Source organism: Nicotiana attenuata, unplaced genomic scaffold, assembly GCF_001879085.1.
Source record: "Nicotiana attenuata strain UT unplaced genomic scaffold, NIATTr2, whole genome shotgun sequence".
Taxonomy (NCBI): Eukaryota; Viridiplantae; Streptophyta; class Magnoliopsida; order Solanales; family Solanaceae; genus Nicotiana; species Nicotiana attenuata.
Window position 1 is genome coordinate 30,611 of NW_017673692.1, and position 14,664 is coordinate 45,274.

Consider the following 14,664-nt stretch of genomic DNA (forward strand, 5'->3'; position numbering starts at 1 on the left):
GTTTGACCGAGAGTTGACTTTGGTTATATCGGTGTCGGAATGCGATTCCGAGAGTTGGAACAGCTCTGTCATGTCATCTGGGACTTGCCTGCAAAATTTGAAGTCATTCTGGGTTGGTTTAATAGGTTTCTGGTGCGAGTTTTAGAAGTTGAAATATTGGAAAGTTCATAAGTTCGATTCATAGTGCGATTCATAGTTTCCTCGTTGTTTGATGTGATTTGAGGTCTCGAGCGGTCTGTGTTAGGTTATTGAACTTGTCGGTAGGCTTGGACGGGGTCTCATGGGCCCCGGGCGTGTTTTGGTCGAGTTTCGGTCGAGTTTTTGATGTTTTTCATGTTTTGGAACAGGTGTGGTTCTGGTGTCTCACACCTGCAACACTTTGGAGCGCACGTGCGGCTCCGCTTCTGCATGAGCCTAGTCGCTTCTGTGATTGTTGAGGCTTGGGGGCTAGCTGGCTTCTACGGATGATAGCTCGCATCTATGAAGGAGTCCGCTTCTGCGCTCCTGCCAATGCTTCTGCGGCGCCGCTGGTGCGGCTATATTGTCCGCAGATGCGGACCTAGGTCTAGTAAGTAAAGTTCGCAGATGCGTTCTTCTTCCCGCAAATGCAATAGCGCAAATGCGCTTATTTTTCCGCAGATGCGGAAGTCCTGGGCAGAGTCATATAAGTCGAGGGTTTGGCCATTTTCTTCGTATTTCGAGTTTTAGACCACGGTTTTGGGAGCTTCTTTGTGGAGTTTTCAAGCAAATCGATTGGGTAAGTGTTCTTTACCTAGAATTTATTATATTCCATGATTTTATCTTCATTTTTATCATTTAAGTTGTATTTTGAGTTGAGGAAAATGGTGATGTTTGAAGAAAGTTTTCAAAATGAAAAATCATGATTTGAGGGACGAAATGGTATCGGAATTTGATAATTTTGGTATGGTTGAACTCGTACCGAAATGGGTGTATGTGTTTTACGATATTTGTCGGGTTCCGAGGTGCGGGCCCGAGGGACGACTTTTGGGGTCGATTTAGATTTTGATAAAGATTGAGTCTTTATGATCCAAAATAGTTTCTTATGAGTTTTATTTGTGCTTTGAAGCTATTTTGGTTAGATTTGGGTCGTGCGGAGGTCATTTCACCCGAGAAGTTCATTTTAGAGTATTAGTTTGTCTTCTTTGAGGTAAGTATCTTGCCTAACCTTGTGTGGGGGAACTACCCCTTAGGATTTGGGTCTTCTATGTTGATTGTAGTCCGTGTACGTGAGGTGACGAGTATGTGCTCGGACTTATTTGTGGAATTTGGCCTTTTAGAGTTCCTAGGTCCTTGTTTTCATTGAATATGCAGTTGTTTTTGTTCTGATTACATTTCCTTCATTGCTAGTTCCACATCTACCTGCTTAATTAGAATCAATTGCTTCATGATCCACTATTATTGTTACTTGATTCATATATGCCTTAATTGAAACTGTTATCTCTTTATTAGCCATGTTATCTTTTCCCTAAACTGCTTATCTTAATTTGAATTGTAGTTACCCCTTCTATAAATGCTTACCCTTAATTGAGGTTATGGTTATCCTCCCGCTGCCTACCTTTATTTGAATTGGTTTTCTCTCTTTCGTAGTTGCCCAGCTTTAAAAGAAGCTTAGATATTCTGCGCCTTAGATGACTTGCCCTGATGTGGAATTATTTGACTCGTGTTAGTTTCCTTGCTATTTAACTGTACATCGTGGGACCATTGTTACATATTGTTTCCTTCCCTGTTGAGCTGTTCTTATTACGCCTAGTATTTTTTATTATGGTTATTCCTTGTGAACTAGTTCTACCATTTCTTGTGATCGAAGGTTCCTGAGTTGGTTTACTTGTCGTACTTTATATTATTGTCGTTGTTGCTGTTGTACTTGTTGTGGTGATGCATGAGATTTCCGCCGTGCTGTTGTTACTATTGATATTTGCACATGCGCCATGATAAGGCGGGATATATATATATATATATATATATATATATATATATATATATATATATATATATATATATATGGGTTGTGCATGAGGCGAGAAAAGGTGGGAACATTATTATGCACGTGTGGCGAGAGAGGACGCTATTGCACACATAGCGAGACAATGTAGGCTATGTAAGGGATTGATTTATGATGATTTGTGATGGCCTGGGGGCATTTTTGTTGTTGTGATGACCAGGCCGGTCGTCTCATGAGTTACTGCTCCATTTTCCCCATTTCTGCTTCTATTTGCTTTGTTTGTCGGTTCTATAGGTGATCGGGTTGGTTGGCTCGGGTTCAGAAGGGTTTTGAGAAGGTTTGAGACACTTAGTCTCTTTTAAGAAAGCTTAAGTTGGAAAAGTCAACCGGATGTTGAATTATGTGTTAGAGGACTCGGATGTGAGTTCCGATGGGTCGGATAGCTTCGGGAGATGATTTGGGACTTAGGAGCATGATCGGAATGTGTTTTGGAGGTCCGGAGCAGATTTAGGCTTGAATTGGCGAAATTGAGTTTTTGACATTTTCCGGTTGATAGGTGAGATTTTGATATAGGGGTCGGAATGGAATTCCGGAAGTTACAGTAGCTTCGTTATGTCAGTTGGGATGTGTGTGCAATATTTCTGGTCATTCAGACGTGGTTTGGTATACTTTTTGATCAAAAGCGGAATGCGGAAGATTTTAGAACCTTAGGCTTGAATTCATGTGTTTTGGTGGTTTTGATGTTGTTTGAGGTGTTTTGAAGGTTTGTATAAAATTGAATAGTAGTATAGGATGTGTTTGTGCTGTTGGTTGAGGTCCCGAGGGCCTCGGGGTGATTTCGGATGGTTGACGGGAAGTTTGGGAAGTGGTTTGGAAGCTGAAGTGTTGGAATTGCTGTCATAACCGCACCTGCGGCTAGGTGACCGTAGGTGCAGTTTCGCAGAAGCGATAAGGGGGCCGCAGATGCGGCCAGAGGCGTGTTTGGATGGGACCGCAGAAGCAGGTGTTTGACCGCACCTGCGATGGCGCAGGTGCGGATTGGGCATCACAGATGCGGAAAGGCGGGCTTAAGTGAAAACCGCAGATGCGGTGGATTGACCGCAAGTGCGAAAAGCCTGGGTCAGAATGTATATATTTCTTCCTTCGCGGTTTTCAAAGGGTTTTACCATTTTTAAAAGCGATTTCAGGAGTTTTGAGCGATTTTTGAAGAAGGATTTCAAGGGAGCTTCATTGAGGTAAGGATTTTGGACCTAAAACTCGTTCCTATTGTATTAATTCACGGATTAGGGCTGAGATTAGTGGAATTTAAGAGGAAAATTGGAGGAACTAGGGCTTAGAAACTTGCCTTTGATTTGGAATTTGAAAGACCATTTGTGGTCGGATTTTGGAACTTTTGATATGTATGAACTCGTGGGGAGATAAAGAATCTAATGATGTAAAATTTATCGAATTCCGAGACGTGGGCCCGGGTGTCGGGTTTTGGTAATTTCAGTATTTGCGTTGTTTTTGATTATTTTCGAGTGGGCTTCATCCCTTTAGCAAAATTTAATGGTTACGTTCTATTTTGGTAGATTCGGAGCATCCGTAGGCCGATTCGAGGGGCAAAGGCATCGCAAGCTAGAGTTTGGGCCGGATTGAGGTGAGTAATGATTTTAAATGTTGTCCTGAGGGTATGAAACCCGGATTACACAGCGTTCGGCTATGTTGAGGTGACGCACATGCTAGATGACGAGCGTGGGGTCGTGCACCATTGGGGATTGTGACTTAGTCTATCCCGAATGACTGTTTTACTGCGTATTTGATAGCAAATTGGTTGATATTGTCATGCTTTGGGCTAAATGCTATATTTGGGCTTCGTGCCAACTGCTTGGACCCTTACGGAATTTTTACTGATATTTTCCTCACTGTTTGATTTCATACTTGTGCTCAATCATGCCATATTTTTACTGTTTTCAGAACTCAGCTATGTTATTTTGTTTTAAACACCTTAAATGATATTTTTAAAGATATTTTGAGTTGAGCTTCATGTTTTATAGTTGCCCGAGGGGCTTGTGAGATTCTGACTGAGTAAGGCCGAGGGCCTGTATCGTGAGGATACATTGCTGCACGCCGCAACAGTGATATACTGACTATGATAATGAGGCCGAGGGCCTGAGATTGTACGCCACGAGGTGGCTTGTGATTGATATGAGGCCGAGAGCTTGTTTATGATGCCACGAGATGGCTTGATATTATGCTTGGGCCGTAAGGGGCCCCTCCTGGAGTCTGTACACCCCCAGTGAGCGTGGGTACCCATTGAGATATGAGATATAGCCCAAGCGGCTGGTGTTGTTCTGTGATATTTGTCCGAGGGGCCGATTCTGTTGTTACTTTGCCCGAGGGGCAGTTCTTATGTGTTTACCATTTCTAGTTGTTTTTCCTATATATTGTTGGATTGCTTAAAAGGTGTTTTATGAGATTTCACTGTTTAATTATGTTTACTTATTTTGTTCTTCCTTTTTTGTCTATGTTGTGTTTAACGTGATTTTATATCGCTCAGTCTTCATTTATTATTATTACTCACTGAGTTGGAGTACTCACTTTACTCCCTGCACCCCTGTGTGCAGATTCGGGCGCTACAAGTCTTGCTAGCGAGGGTTGAGAGCTGTCCAGCGGATTTTTGGAGATTTACTAGGTAGCTGCCTGGCGATTCGCAGCCCAGTGCATTCTCCCTCTATCTTATTTCCTTTCTGATTCAGTTATGTAGTAGTGGAGTAGACTTCCAGACTTGTAGTACTGTTTTAGATGCTCATGACTGGTGACACCCCGATGTCGGGCTGTGTTGGTTTTTAACTCCGCAAATTATACTGTTCACTGATATTTTTGGGATTTTATTTCTGTTAAAGACTTAGTATTTATTATTTTAATTGCTTAAAGTGAATTGGAAGTGTGTCGGCTGGTCTTGTCTTCACGAGAGGCGCCATCACAACCGGGTCCGAGTTTAGGGTCGTGACAAGTTGGTATCAGAGCCTAGGTTACATAGGTCTCACGAGTCATGAGCAGGTTTAGTAGAGTCTCGCGGATCGGTACAAAAACGTCTGTATTTACCCTCGAGAGGTTGCAGAACCTTTAGGAAAATTCCATATTCTTGAAATTCTTGTCGTGCGAATCTGTTGATCCGAGTACTAAAATTCTGTTATTCTATTCTCTAAGAGATGGTGAGGACACGAGCGACCGATCAGGACGGACGACCACCAGTACCACCAGCTGGAGCCACTAGAGGTCGAGCACGCGATCGAGGTCGTGGTAGGGGTAGAGGTGCAGCCCACACAGCAGCTGGGGCAGCACCTGCAGATCCACCAGCCACCCCAGTTCAGGATCAAGTCCCAATTGTGGACGCTCCAGCAGTACCAGTTCAGGCACCAGTTGTGCCCATTGTGATTCCGGGTCTTCAGGAGACTTTGGCCCAAATATTGACAGTATGTACAATTCTTGCTCAGGCGGTCGTGATTTCTACTACCGCAGCCACTTCTCTGGCAGGGGGATGCTCTCAGACTCCTGCCGCCCGCACACCCGATCAGGTGATTTAGGGATTGCTCACACCGGAGGAACCACCAGCCCATCCAGTGGAAGCTGTTCAAGGTTATGCAGCTCCAGTTATGCCAGAGGACGAGCAGCGTAGATTGGAGAGGTTTGGCAAACTCCAGCCTCCTACTTTCGGTGGTGACGAGGGCGAGGATGCCCAGGGTTTCTTAGACAGATGTCAGAGGATACTTCGCACTGCGGGTATTCTGGAGACCAGCGGGGTTGCTTTCACGACCTTTCAGTTTACCGGAGCCGCCTTGTCTTGGTGGGAGGCATATGAGAGGCGTAGGCCTGTTGGTTCGGCACCTCTGACTTGGCAGCAGTTCTCCGCTCTATTTTTGGAGAAGTATGTCCCACAGTCCCGTAGGGAGGAGCTGCGTAGGCAGTTCGAGCAGTTATGACAAGGGGATATGACTGTTACTCAGTACGAGATGAGGTTCTCGGAGTTAGCTCGACATGCTATTTGGCTGGTTGCTACGGAGAAAGAGAGGATCGGGAGGTTTGTTGATGGCCTCACCTACCAGCTTCGGGTTCTCATAACCAGGGAGAGAGTGTCAGGTGCTACGTTCGAGGAGGTTGTGGATATTGCTCGTGAGATTGAGTTAGTTCATCGGTAGGAGCGCGAGGAGAGGGAGTCCAAGAGGCCTCGAGGTCATGGTAGCTTTGGGGGCGCTCCTTCGAGGGGCCAGTTTCAGCATGGCAGAGGCCGTCAGTTCAACCATGCTCAGTCAGCTCGCCCAGGTTATCATGGGGCATCATCGGTCCATAGTTCTCACGGTTCTCAACAGGATCATTCTTCACTCAGTGCACTTCTAGCCCAGGGTTCGTCCCGGCTCCACCAGTTCAGGATTCTTCTATGCCAGGTGAGTCTGCTAGTCATTCTAGTGCTAGGGGTTCTCTTCAGTCCCCGTCTCCAGCACCTGGGAGTTGCTATGAGTGTGGGGAGATGGGTCACCTATGGAGGCAGTGTCCTCGTCGTCTTGGGGGTTCATCTCAGCAGTGGGGTCAGCCATCAGCTTCAGCCCCAGTAACTTCACCATCCACCCAGCCAGCTAGGGGTGGAGGACAGTCATCTAGGGGTCGCCCCAGAGGGGGAGGTCGATCCGGTGGTGGTCAGGCCCACTTCTATGCACTTCCAGCTAGGCCTGATGTGATTGCTTCAGATGCGATGATTACGGGTATTATTTCAGTCTGCCACAGAAATGCTTCTGTGTTATTTGACCCTGGTTCTACTTTCTCTTATATGTCGTCTTATTTTGCCCATTATCTGGATATGCCCTGCGAGTCCCTTGTTTCTTCTGTTCATATCTCTACACCGATGGGCGATACTGTTGTGGTAGACCGTGTGTACCAGTCGTGTGTAGTGTCTATTGGGGGTCTGGAGATCCGAGTGGATCTATTGTTGTTATGTATGGTGGACTTCGATGTTATTCTGGGCATGGACTGGTTATCTCCGTGCCGGGCTATCCTGGACTGTCATGCCCAAAACAGTGACTTTGGCTATGCCTGGTGTGCCACGGATTGAGTGGCGAGGTTCTACCGATTATGTCCCCAGCAGGGTGATTTCTTTCATGAAGGCCCAGCGTATGGTTGGGAAAGGTTGTCTTTCATATCTAGACTTTGTGAGGGATGTTGGTGCAGAGGCTCCCAGTATTGATTTTGTTCCAGCTGTGAGGGATCTTCCCGATGTATTTCCTGCAGACCTGCCGGGCATGCCACCGGACAAGGATATAGATTTTGGTATTGACCTGGTGCCAGGAACTCAGCCCATTTCTGTTCCACCTTATCGTATGGCACTAGAGGAGTTGAAGGAGTTAAAGGAGCAACTTCAGGAACTCCTGGATAAGGGGTTCATTCATCCTAGTGTGTCACCGTGGGGTGCGCCGGTTCTCTTTGTGAAGAAGAAGGATGGTTCGATGAGAATGTGCATTGATTACAGGAAATTGAACAAGGTAACAATTAAGAATAAGTATCCTTTGCCTCGTATCGATAATTTGTTCGACCAGCTTCAGGGAGCGAGAGTGTTCTCCGAGATTGATCTCTGTTCGGGTTATCACCAGTTGAATATCAGGGACTCATACATTCTTAAGACAGCTTTCAGGACCCGATAAGGTCATTATGAGTTCTTGGTGATGTTATTCGGGCTGACCAATGCCCCAGCAGCGTTCATGCATCTGATGAACAGTGTGTTCCAGCTGTATCTCGACTCGTTTGTCATAGTCTTTATTGACGATATTCTGGTGTACTCGCATAGTCAGGAGGAGCACGCGGAGCATTTGAGAGTGGTGTTATAGAGATTTAGAGAGTAGAAGTTGCATGCAAAGTTCTCCGAATGTGAGTTCTGGCTCAGTTTAGTGGCTTTCGTGGGGGATGTGGTGTCCAACGAGGGTATTCAGGTCGACCCGAAGAAGATAGAGGCGGTTCAGAGTTGGCCCAGACCATCCTCAGCTACAGAGATTCGTAGCTTTCTTTGTTTGGTGGGTTATTATCGCCGGTTTGTTCAGGTATTTTTGTTTATTGCATCGCCCTTGACCAAGTTGACTCAGAAGGGTGTTTCACTTCAGTGGTCTGATCAGTGTGAGGAGAGATTTCAGAAGCTCAAGACTGCCTTGACCACAGCTCCAATGATAGTATTGCCATCAGCTTCAGGTTCTTATACCGTATATTGTGATGCTTCGAGAGTTGGTATTGGGTGTGTTCTGATGCAGGAAGGTAGAGTTATTGCTTATACTTCTTGTCAGTTGAAGCCTCATGAGAAGAACTACCCCGTTCATGATTTGGAGTTGGCTGCCATTGTTCACACGTTGAAGATTTGGAGGCATTATTTGTATGGTGTGTCTTGTGAGGTGTATACTGATCATCGTAGCCCCTAGCACTTGTTCAAGCAAAAGGATCTCAATTTGAGGAAGCGGAGGTGGTTGGGGTTGCTTAAGGATTATGACATTACTATCTTGTATCACCCGGGGAAGGCCAACGTGGTGGCCGACGCTTTAAGCCGAAAGGCGGTGAGTATGGGGAGTTGGCGTATATTCCAGTTGGGGAGAGACCTCTTGCAGTTGATGTTCAGGCTTTGGCCAATCGGTTCGTGAGGTTGGATATTTCGGAGCCCAGTAGGGTATTTGCTTGTGTGATTTCTCGGTCTTCCTTATATGAGCGCATCAGAGAACGCCAGTATGATGATCCTCATTTGCTTGTCCTTAAGGACAGAGTTCAGCATGATGATGCCAGAGATGTGACTATCGGAGATGATGGGGGTGTTGAGGCTGTAGAGCCGGATTTGTGTGCCCAATGTGTAGGGGTTTCGGGAGTTGATTCTGGAGGAGTCCCATAGCTCGTGGTACTCCATTCATCCAGGTGCCGCGAAGATGTATCAGGATCTGAGACAACATTATTGGTGGAGGAGAATGAAAAAAGACATTGTGGGGTTTGTAGCTCGGTGTCTCAATTGTCAGCAAGTGAAATATGAGCATCAGAGACCAGGTGGCTTGCTTCAGGAGATGGATATTCCAGAGTGGAAATGGGAGCGAATCACTATGGACTTTGTAGTTGGACTCCCACAGACTTTGAAGAAGTTCGATGCTATTTGGGTGGTTGTGGATCGGCTGACCAAGTCCGCACACTTCATTCATGTGAGTACTACTTATTCTTCAGAGCGGTTGGCCGAGATTTATATCCGGGAGATTGTTCGGATGCATGGTGTCCCTGTTTCCATCATTTTAGATAGGGTTACTCAGTTTACTTCACATTTTTGGATATTTGTACAGCGAGAGGTGGGTACTCAAGTCGAGTTTAGCACACCCTTTCACCCTCAGACAGATGGGCAATCCGAGCGCACTATTCAAATATTGGAGGACATGTTACGCGCTTGTGTCATTGATTTCGGAGGGTCATGGGATCAGTTTCTACCACTCGCAGAGTTTGCTTATAACAATAGTTACCAGTCGAGTATTCAGATGGCTCCATATGAGGCTTTGTATGGGAGGCAGTGTAGATCTCTAGTTGGTTGGTTTGAGCCGGGCGAGGCTAGGCTATTGGGTACAGATTTGGTACAGGACAGACAAGGTGAAGATGATTCAGGAGAGGCTTCGTACAGCGCAGTCGAGACAAAAGAGCTATGCGGACCGGAAGGTTCGGGATGTGTCCTACATGGTTGGTAAGAAGGTTCTGTTGAAGGTTTCACCCATGAAGGGTGCTATGATATTTGGAAAGAAGGGTAAATTGAGTCCTCGATTTATTGGCCCTTTTGAGGTACTTCAGAGAATTAGGGAGGAGGCTTATGAGCTTGCTTTGCCACCCAGCTTGTCGAGTGTGCACCTGGTATTTCATGTTTCTATGCTCCGAAAGTATATTGGGGATCCGTCTCATGTTCTAGATTTCAGCACGGTTCAGTTGGAGGGTGATCTGACTTATGATGTGGAGCCAGCAGCTATTTTGGAGCGTCGGGTTTGAATGTTGAGATCAAAGGATATAGCTTCAGTGAAAGTGTAGTGGAGAGGTCGGCCCGTAGAGGAGGCTACCTGGGAGACCGAGCGGGTTATGCAGAGCATATATCCTCACCTATTTGAGGCTTCAGGTATGTTTCTTGACTCGTTCGAGGACGAACGTTTGTTTAAAAGGGGGAGGATGTGACGATCCGGCCGGTCGTCTCATGAGTTACCGCTCCATTTTCCCCATTTCCGCATCTATTTGCTTTGTTTGGCGGTTCTATAGGTGACCGGGTTGGTTGGCTCGGGTTCGGAAGGGTTTTGAGAAGGTTTGAGACACTTAGTCTCTTTTAAGAAAGCTTAAGTTGGAAAAGTCAACCGGATGTTGACTTATGTGTTAGAGGGCTCGGATGTGAATTCTGATGGTTCGGATAGCTTCGGGAGATGATTTGGGACTCAGGAGCGTGATCGTAATGTGTTTTGGAGGTCCGGAGCAGACTTAGGCTTGAATTGACGAAATTGAGTTTTTGACGTTTTTTGTTTGATAGGTGAGATTTTGATATAGGGGTCGGAATGGAATTCCGGAAGTTGCAGTAGCTTTGTTATGTCAGTTGGGATGTGTGTGCAAAATTTCAGGTCATTCTGATGTGGTTTGGTAAACTTTTTGATCTAAAGCGGAATGCGGAAGATTTAAGAACCTTAGGCTTGAATTCGATGTGTTTTGGTGGTTTTGATGTTGTTTGAGGTGTTTTGAAGGTTGGTATAAGTTTGAATAGTATTACAGGATGTGTTTGTGCTGTTGGTTGAGGTTCCGGGGGCCTCGGGGTGATTTCAGATGGTTGACGGGAAGTTTTCGGAAGTGGTTGGCAGCTGAAGTGTTGGAATTGCTGTCATAACCGCACATGCGGCTAGGTGACCGCACGTGGGGTCTCGCAGAAGCGATAAGGGGGCCGCAGATGCGGCCAGAGGCGTGTTTGGGTGGGACCACTGAAGCGGGTGTTTAACCGCACCTGCGACGGCGCAGGTGCGGTTGGGCATCGCAGATGCGGAAAGGCGGGCTTAAGTGAAAACCGCAGATGCGGTACCTTGGACCGCAGATGCGGTGGATTGACCGCAGGTGCGAAAAGCCTGGGTCAGAATGTATATATTTCTTCCTTCGCGATTCTCAGAGGGTTTCACCATTTTTAAAAGCGATTTCGGAAGTTTTGAGCGATTTTTGAAGAAGGATTTCAAGGGAGCTTCATTGAGGTAAGGATTTTGGACCTAAAACTCGTTCCTATTGTATTAATTCACGGATTAGGGCTGCAATTAGTGGAATTTAATCCAAAAACTGGAGGAACTAGGGCTTAGAAACTTAGGCCTTTATTGGAAATTTGAAACACCATTTGTGGTCGGATTTCTGAACTTTCGATATGTATGAACTCGTGAGGAGATAAGGAATCTAATTATGTAAATTTATCGAATTCCGAGACGTGGGCCCGGGGGTCAAGTTTTGGTAATTTCAGGATTTGCGTTGTTTTTCAATTATTTTTGAGTGGGCTTCGTTCCTTTTGAATAATTTATTGGTTACGTTCTGTTTTGGTAGATTCGGAGCATCCGAAGGCCGATTCGAGGGGCAAAGGCATCGCAAGCTAGAGTTTGGGCCGGATTGAGGTGAGTAATGATTTTAAATGTTGTCCTGAGGGTATGAAACCCCGGATTACACAGCGTTCGGCTATGTTGAGGTGACGCACACGCTAGATGACGAGCGTGGGATTGTGCACCGTTAGGGATTGTGACTTAGTCCATCCCGGATGACTGTTTTATTGCGTATTTGATAGCAAATTGTTTGATATTGTCATGTTTTGGGCTAAATGCCATATTTGGGCTTCGTGCCAACTGTTTGGACCCTTAGGGGATTTTTACTGATATTGTCCTCACTGTTTGATTTCATACTTGTGCTCAGTCATGCAATATTTTTACTGTTTGCAAAACTCAGCTATGTTATTCTGTTTTAAACACCTTAAATGATATTTTTAAAGATATTTTGAGCTAAGCTTCATGTTTTACTGTTGCCCGAGGGCTTATGAGATTCTGATTGAGTAAGGCCGAGGGCATGTGTCGCGAGGATACTTTTGGGTCGGGTTGCACGCTGCAGCAGTGATATACTGACTATGATAATGAGGCCGAGGGCCTGAGATTGTATGCCACGAGGTGGCTTGTGATTGATATGAGGCCGAGAGACTGTTTATGATGCCACGAGATGGCTTGATATTGCGCCTGGGCCGTAAGGGGCCCCTCCCGGAGTCTGTACACCCCTAGTGAGCGCGGGTACCCATTGAGATATGAGATATAGCCCGAGGGGCTGGTATTGTTCTGTGATATTGCCCGAGGGGCCGATTCTGTTGTTACTTTGCCGGAGGGGTAGTTCTTATGTGTTTACCATTTCTAGTTGGTGTTCCTCTATATTGTTTGACTGCCTAAAAGGTGTTTTATGAGATTTCACTATTTAATTATGTTTACTGATTTTGTTCTGCCTGTTATAGCTAAATGTTGTGTTTAACGTGATTTTATATCGCCCCGTCTTCATTTATTGTTATTACTCAATGAGTTGGAGTACTCACTTTACTCCCTGCACCCCTGTGTGCAGATTCGGGCGCTATAGGTTGTCACGACCCCAACCCCGGTCGTGATGGCGCCCAACATAATGCTAGGCAAGCCTGACCAATTCAACACTCTCAATCCCTCACATAGAGTTCATTACCAACAAACAGGGGTTTAATTACCAAATCAGCATGAATAGCAATTTGTAACAGAAGATAAAATGTACGAAATCAAGTAACATCATTACATAACCCACCGATCCAGTGTCACGAGCTAGGAGCCTCTAATACAAGTCTGAAAAACAGCCTAAACAAGATATAGTCTAAAATACTGAATGTAAAGAGGATAGAGGGAGAAATCGGGTCTGCGGACGCCATGCAACTACCTCGATGACTTCGGTGAGATCTAAATAGCAGAGATAGCTCGAACTATGCCTCACGGATACCTATATCTGCACACACGGTGCAGGGAGTAATGTGAGTACTCCGACCCAGTGAGTAATAATAATAAATAATGACTGACGGAAAGAAATCTCGTAAAAATACTAAGCAGTTCTATATCAAAGCAGTAAGAACATTTAAATAGCAGCTAAATGAAAAAAAGCCAGGAAGAATCCTTTAAGCCAGTACTCAACTCATTTATTTCTCACGATAACCGAAATCATAGTATACAGCTGCGGTGTGCAGCCCGATCCGTATAAATATACTACTGCGGCGTGCAGCCCGATCCATAATATATATATATATATATATATATATATATATATATATATATATATATATATATATATATATATATACTGTTGCGGCGTGCAGTCCGATCCAATAATAATAGTCGACTGCGCTCACTGGGGGTGTGCAGACTCCGGAGGGGCTCCTACAGCCCAAGCGCTATACTGCTGCGGCGTGCAGTCCGATCCATATGAATGTACTACTGCGGCGCGCAGCCCGATCCAATAATATACTGCTGCAGCGTGCATCCCGATCCATATAAATATATACTGCTGCGGCGTGCAGCCCGATCCATAACATATCAAATACCCTCACTATGGGGTTCTCAACCCCTCTCAGTCACTATAAACTTAGCCTCTCGGGCATNCTGTGGCAGACTGAAATAATACCTGTAATCACAGCATCCGAAGCAATAGCATCTGTCCTGCCCTGAAGAGCATAAAAGCGAGCCTGACCACCTCCCGATCGACCACCACCCCTGGGGAGACCCCTGGCTGCCTGACCCTCACCCCTAGCTGGCGGGGCGGGTGCTGAAGAAACTGGACCAGAAGATGAGGGCTGACCCCTCTGCTGAGATGAGCTAGCAGCACGACGAGGACACTCCCTCCGCATATGCCCGAATCTCCACACTCATAGCAACTCCCGGGTGCTGGGAACTGGGACTGGAGGGAACCCCTCGCGCCAGAGTGACTAGCTGATGCACTCGGCCTGGAAGAACCCTAAGTAGACAGAGCACGAGATGAAATTTGTGCTGGAAGAGCGCTGAGAGATAGCTGACCCTGCTGAGAACCCTGATAACCACGACCTGAAGATCCTCCTCGGTACTCGGGTCGAGCTGACTGAGCGGGCCTGAAAGAACGACCCCAACCCTGCTGGAATTGGCCCCTCGAAGAAGCACCACTGTAACTACCAGAACCTCGAGGCCTCTTGGCCTCCCTCTCATCTCGATCCTGCCGGCGAACCGACTCAATCTCTTGGGCCATATCAACCACCTCCTCGAATGTGGCACCCAGCACCTCGCTCCCCAGTCATAAGAACACGAAGAGGGTAGGTGAGACCATCAACAAATCTCCGGATACGCTCACGATCCATCGGAACCAACCAAACTGCATGACGAGACAACTCAGAAAATCTCATCTCATACTGGGACACTGTCATATCTCCCTGCCGTAGCCCCTCAAACTGCCTGCGCAGCTCCTCCCTGCGAGACTGCGGTACATACTTCTCCAAGAAGAGAGTAGAGAACTCCTGCCAAGTCAAAGGTGCTGCACCAACCGGCCTACGCCGCTCATACGCCTCCCACCAAGTGAAGGCAACTCCAGTAAACTGAAAAGTAGTAAAAGCCACACCACTGGACTCAAGAATCCCCGCTGTACGGAGCATCCGCTGACATCTGTCA